The sequence below is a fragment of the Canis lupus genome, chromosome 16, assembly GCF_011100685.1.
Source record: "Canis lupus familiaris isolate Mischka breed German Shepherd chromosome 16, alternate assembly UU_Cfam_GSD_1.0, whole genome shotgun sequence".
Taxonomy (NCBI): Eukaryota; Metazoa; Chordata; class Mammalia; order Carnivora; family Canidae; genus Canis; species Canis lupus.
Window position 1 is genome coordinate 32048273 of NC_049237.1, and position 6000 is coordinate 32054272.

At 41.4% G+C, this 6000-nt stretch overlaps 1 long non-coding RNA gene across 1 annotated transcript in view; it reads right to left on the minus strand.

Moving 5' to 3' along the window:
* LOC111090297 overlaps positions 1-921 on the minus strand; it is a 54943-nt gene extending 54022 nt beyond the window's left edge. Inside the window, exon 1 of the long non-coding RNA XR_005371488.1 lies at positions 810-921. This is a non-coding gene — a long non-coding RNA (uncharacterized LOC111090297). The remainder of the gene's footprint in view (positions 1-809) is intronic.
* Between the last annotated feature and the right edge of the window lie 5079 nt (positions 922-6000).

Genomic DNA, 6000 nt, shown 5'->3' on the forward strand with positions numbered 1-6000 from the left:
TATCTTATAACTGGAGGTCAAACCTTTTGACCACCTTTCTCCAATTTCTCATCCCCAACCTCCTTCTTCTGGTAACCACAAGTCTGATTTTTTTTTTTTCCTCTGAGTTTATTTTTTTGTTTGTTTGTTTTGCCTTATTTTTTTAGATTCCACATATGAGTGAGATCATACAGTATTTGTCTTTCTTTATCTGATTATTTCACTCAGCATAATGCCTTCAAGATCCACCATGTTGTCACAAATGGTAAGATTTCCTTGTTCTTTTTTTAATGGCCAAATAAAATTCCATTGTATACATATATATCACAACTTCTTTTTTTTTTTTTTTTTATTTATGATAGCCACAGAGAGAGAGAGAGAGAGAGGCAGAGACATAGGCAGAGGGAGAAGCAGGCTCCATGCACCGGGAGCCTGACGTGGGATTCGATCCCGGGTCTCCAGGATCGCTCCCTGGGCCAAAGGCAGGCGCCAAACCGCTGCGCCACCCAGGGATCCCTATCACAACTTCTTTATTCATTCACGCATTGATAGACACTTAGGTTGTTTTCATACCTTGGCTGCCATAAATAATGCCTTCTGTCACAATCAGAGTCTCAATGGTCAAACCCCACAGATTCCCCTGCAATCCGTTTGGTAAGAGATTTGTAGGGGCTTCCACAAAGTGGCCCATATTACTGGAGGTGGTGCTTGCTGTTCCTTCTGGGTTCCCTTTTCCCACTAGAGGAATCAGAGGCTTAGGAGAGACCTCTCATGGTACTACACTGGCCTGGGGAAGGGTAATGTGATCAACATGTAGTGGCTTTTCTTACCCTTCTAATGCATGTGTCTTGGTCTCTGAGGTGCAGGAGGGGTGCTTCACCCTCATCTCTGTCTTAGAATTCTCCCAGTGCTGTCTTGTTCTTGAGTACCTGTCAGTTGTTCTTTGTGACAGTGAGTAAAGTCAGGAATGACCTATGCTGCCATCTTGATGATGTCACTCCTATATTGTGAATCATAATATTACATAGGGGAATCAAGGAAAGCTGCTTGAGAAACTGACATTTGGGCTGAGGCATGCAGAACAGAAAATCTATTTCCCGAGGAGACTTCCCTGTCTTTGGGTAAATAATAAGGGATACTTGTAGCTTGTCTCCAAAGTGGCCACTGTCAATTCCTTTCCTCCCTCACAGACTTGCATTTCTTCATTGAGAAGTGGAATCTGTTTCTTAAGAAATAATTAAAAAAAAAAATCTGGGCTAGTCTTAGTGACTTGGACAGATACTGTAATATTGCAAAAGAGATGTTATAGAAGTTTCAATAACATCTTTGGAGAAATCCAGTGACCAAGTAAGAAGTCCAGCTATCCTGAGGCCACCATGCAGTGAGATGCTATAGTGGTATGCAGATGTCTTAGAGGTGAGGTTGATATGTCATTGAGATGGAGATGAGAGAGAGAGAAGAGACCAGGTAGCATCATGGCTCTAGATATGTGTGTGAAGAAGCCATTTTGGAGGTGATTCACCATTCCCAGTTGCTCTAGCTTATGCCTAACATATGAGCTTATTGTTTCTATAGCTTCCTATCCTTGAGTCTAGGCTGATCCTGTCACTCATTTTTGGCCAATAATATGTGGTAGAACTGAACTGAGAAGCCTTGAATCTTTTGCCTGGGCCTCTTGTAATGCTTACTTGTCTTACTCTCCCTCTTGAAATCCAGGTGCCATGATATAGGAAGCCCAAACCCTAGGGAAGCCATGTGCCGGCACTCTGGCCACTCTGGCTTAAAGGCCCAGGTGAGCTTCTAGCTGAAAGCCAGCACCAACTGCCAGCCACATGAATGAGCCATGTTGGTCTTTAGCCTAGTCAAATCTCAGATGGCTACATAACCCATCTGATATGATAGATGCCAAGTGACAATTGTCTAATTCTAATTATCATTGACCATGATCTTATTTTGCTCTACGTCAACTTTGAGTGATATCTTCCTCTTAAATCATTTTGAGAAGTGAAGATATTGAAGTTGCAGTGTAAGGAGGGGTATAATTCTAACACTAGACCAAAAAAATGTACATCAAGCGCCTCTTCTATATGTGTTAGTAATCAAAGCATCAGTCAATCCACCAACAAATAAGTTAAATGACACTTTATATATGACATATATATGGCATAATCCCTATTCTTAGGTTCCCCAAGCATTTCCTAATAAAGTCTTTCTAGGCAATGGGTGGGAAAACACAAAGTCCTGAGCAGGAGGAAACTGTATAGTCTATCACAGTGTCTGGCACATGGTAGTTCTTTACTAATTCTGTGAATGAATCATGTGGGAACTCAGTGCCAAACACTGGTCACCAATTCAAGTCCAGGTGTGGCCTTACCTTCTGCAGCTCTTAAAGATGATACATGCCTCAAGGGCCTGCCTATAAGTCAGAAAGTTCTTCAAACAGTGTCAGGATCAGGGAGGTCAGGATTGAGAATATTTTATATATGTGTGTGTGGACACACATATATAATATAATTTATATAATTATACATTTATACACAAATATAAACATGTATGTGTATATATAAATATAAATATAAAAAATATATATGTATAAAACCTTGTCTGCTTCTTGCTCTTCTTTCTTTTTGTGCAAGGTAATGTGTTAGACATTATAGGATTTATATAAATGTCTGTTTCTAGTCTCCTAGCCTGAAGTCTTGAGAGTACCCAAGATTCCGATTTACTCAATCCTCCCTTTTTTAAAAGGTTGAGAGAAATAGTATACTATGGAGTAGTTTAAACTTTAGAAGGAAAGATCTTCAATAAATACAAAACAGCACGAAGTAAAATAAGCCTAAGTACTTTACTGCACTATGGAATTCTTACATGGAAACTAAGACATAGAGAAATAGGGACTGTCCCCGAAAATAGGTAAAGGGGTGATTTATGCCCAGATCATCAAAAGATCCAGCTCCCCAACTCTTCTGATACTTTGCCTGGAATTTCACCATTAGAGGCATTTTGTTGGAATTAGCATTTAATTCATCAGATGTTCACAAATACATTATACAAAAGTAGTAATGTAACCATTGGGAAATCAGCAGAGTAATGTCATGAATACAAGGGAGGTGACTGAAGTGAGGATCAAGAATGGAGAGGTGAGGGGAGCCTGGGTGGCTCAGATGGTTAAGTGTCCACCTCTTGATTTTGACTTAAGTCATGATCTCAGGGTTGTGAGATTGAGCCGAGTTGGACTCCAACTAAGTGTGGAGCCTGCTTGGGATTCTTTCTCTCCCTCTTGCTCTGCCCCTTCCCCCTGCCTTCCATCTCTCTCTCTCTCTCTCTCAAAAAAGAAAAAAGAAAAAAGGAGCAGTGAGGCTGCAAGCATTGGGGTCTGTTGGGGAAAATGAAGATTCTACCTAGGAACTCCAGTCTGGGACTGTGGGTACTAGGGCAGCATGATGGGAAGAGGGAGAAGATATTGAGCATTTGCTACATATATTTGCTCCAAAGTTGCCTTCAAATGGAGAATCAGCCAGAATAATTACAGTGAATCCCTCAAGATAGGAATATAGGACAGGGGAATGGAATGGTGCAAGATACAGGGATAGAAAAGACTCACTGATCTACTTTAATCTGTATCACCATTTCTCACATTCACCAATGTGCCTAAGTTTTTATTTAATAAGATGTTTTTTAAAATTTGCTCGACTGTTTTATATTATTTTCATTTGCTGACCACAGCTGTAACCTCAGAGAGGAGATGCTTCCCCTTCATAGCCAGTTTTTTTTTGTGCTTTCCAATGTAGAAAAGACAGAAACTTGTCTTGCAAAGAGAATCTTAGAAAGCTCTCCTGACCCCACCCATCATTGCCACCAGCTTCATAGGAGTAGCAAAGCAGCTTCTCAAGACCCTCTCTAATCTCCGTAGTGACCCATTTCCCCCAATAAATAGTAGATTGGTGACAGGAGATTTAGGATGAACAGCCTGCCCTCCAAGCATCACTGCCACATTAGCACTGGCTTCTGCCTCCAGGTAGATCTGCGTGTTCTTGACATTTGGCAGACAGGAAAATAATCCACCTCCGTCTACATAATTAGACAGTATCAGGAAAACCCAAAGTTGCATGAAAACTAAGAACCTTGGGCGGCCCGGGTGGCTCAGCACCGCCTTCAGCCCATGGTGTGATCCTGGTGACCCGGATCGAGTCCCACGTCAGGCTCCCTGCATGGAGCCTGCTTCTGGCTCTGCCTGTGTCTCTGCCTCTCTCTCTCTCTCTCTCTTTCTCTCATGAATAAATAAATAAAATCTTAAAAAAAAAAAGAAAACTAGGAACCTCATCTCTATCTAACTATAGCACATATGTTACTTTAAAGAAAAAATAGGAGATGTCCCTGGACTTAAATGATTCACCATAAAAGCAGTGTTAAAGGAAAGAATTAAATATATTTCTTAGGATTTTGGCAGGTGGGGAGGGTTGCAGGGACAGGTTCTTAATTAGCTCAATGTAAAAAGGGAACTTATTCTTCAAATGCCAGAGATCTCATGGAATCCAAGATCAGGATTGGAGATGGGTCCCAGCAACAAATGGAACGAACAGCAAAACTCATCACAACCATCTCTATCTTTTCATTTATTCCTCTCAGTTTCTTGTTTTTCTTTCTTCAAATTGGCTGCCTCTATCTCTCCTGAATACAAGGTGGAAACGTAGTCATGGAGTACACAACTTTAAAGCATATGCTACAGGTAATGGAAGTCTACCAGCTTTAAGCTCCAGCCTTAAGTCCAAAAATGGTGGAAGAGCCTTTGATTGGCTTGCCTCAGGTCAGGGGTCATGGCCACAATCACCCTGGAGCTAGAGTCACACAGGATAGATGGGGTGTCCCTGAGGTAACTGTATGCATGATGACCATGAGGGTGGGAGTGAGGGAACAGGAGTTAAGCCACTAGAAAAACTAAAGAGCCAGGCAGGCAAACAATGTAGCCAATACAGAAACCTAAAGGCAGCACAGCAGACCATGACCATTATGAGACTACTTCTCTAAGAAATGCGTGCTCCCCAGTTCTGTTTAAGGATCCTTCCATTTAAAGGAACAGAGATACTTGTTTAATCATGACCGAGACTTCTCCTAACTCCTTACTGATGATACTGAAGTAGCAGATTTTTCTCTCTTACATCCCATACTTCATAGCCTCTCCTGCTCTCAGAATGACTCTTAGGGGGGGAATGACAACACTGTCCCCTTACCTTCAGATTTCCCCTTTCAACCATCATGGCTCTCTTGGCTTCTCATCTGTCATTCCCGTGATTGAGGGGAGACATGTGGGAGTAGGTGGCATAGAGAACCACCTTTGGTATCACCAAGTGTTGTAGATTTGCCGGGATGTTTCATTACCCATGGAGCCCACTCATTTAAGCAATTAGGGATTTGGGTCTTGGGCATTTCTAGGGATTAATGGCCAGTAGCAAAAACTCACTGCTTACAGTCTTGTCAAGGGCTGTTTATCAACTGGAAATGACCTGCTTTAAGGTGACTGATTATGTTTAGTTGGCAAATTAGATGAACAAGAGCATATATTCATTTTGAGTGAGTCAAGGAAGACAGTAGAGTGAAAAGTTTACTTGGGCAAGACTAGCTTCTCGGTTGGCCATTTGAAGCATTTGCCCTTGGTTTTAGACACAGAGGTCCTCTCTGTAAATGTTCTTTTCTTTTAGAGGACCATAAAATACTGAAATAAGAAAATGAGAAAAATATCTGCATCACTGTTGTGTAGGTATTTAATCCTAAAGCTCAGCAGAGATAAGAAGTTGTGTGATGCAGTGGAAAGAATAATAGTTCAAAAGCTGGGACCAGAATTCTAGACCTGACTGCCATTCCTTACCCTTGTGACCATGATAAAGTCATCTCACTTCTAAGTTTATTCATGTCCCAAATAAGGCATGTGGAAGCAGTGCTGTAGAAGGGACTCTAGCTCTGCCATTTTGTAAGTATAGCTATAGACTATCATCATCAAGTTACCTAGAGAAGATCTGATAC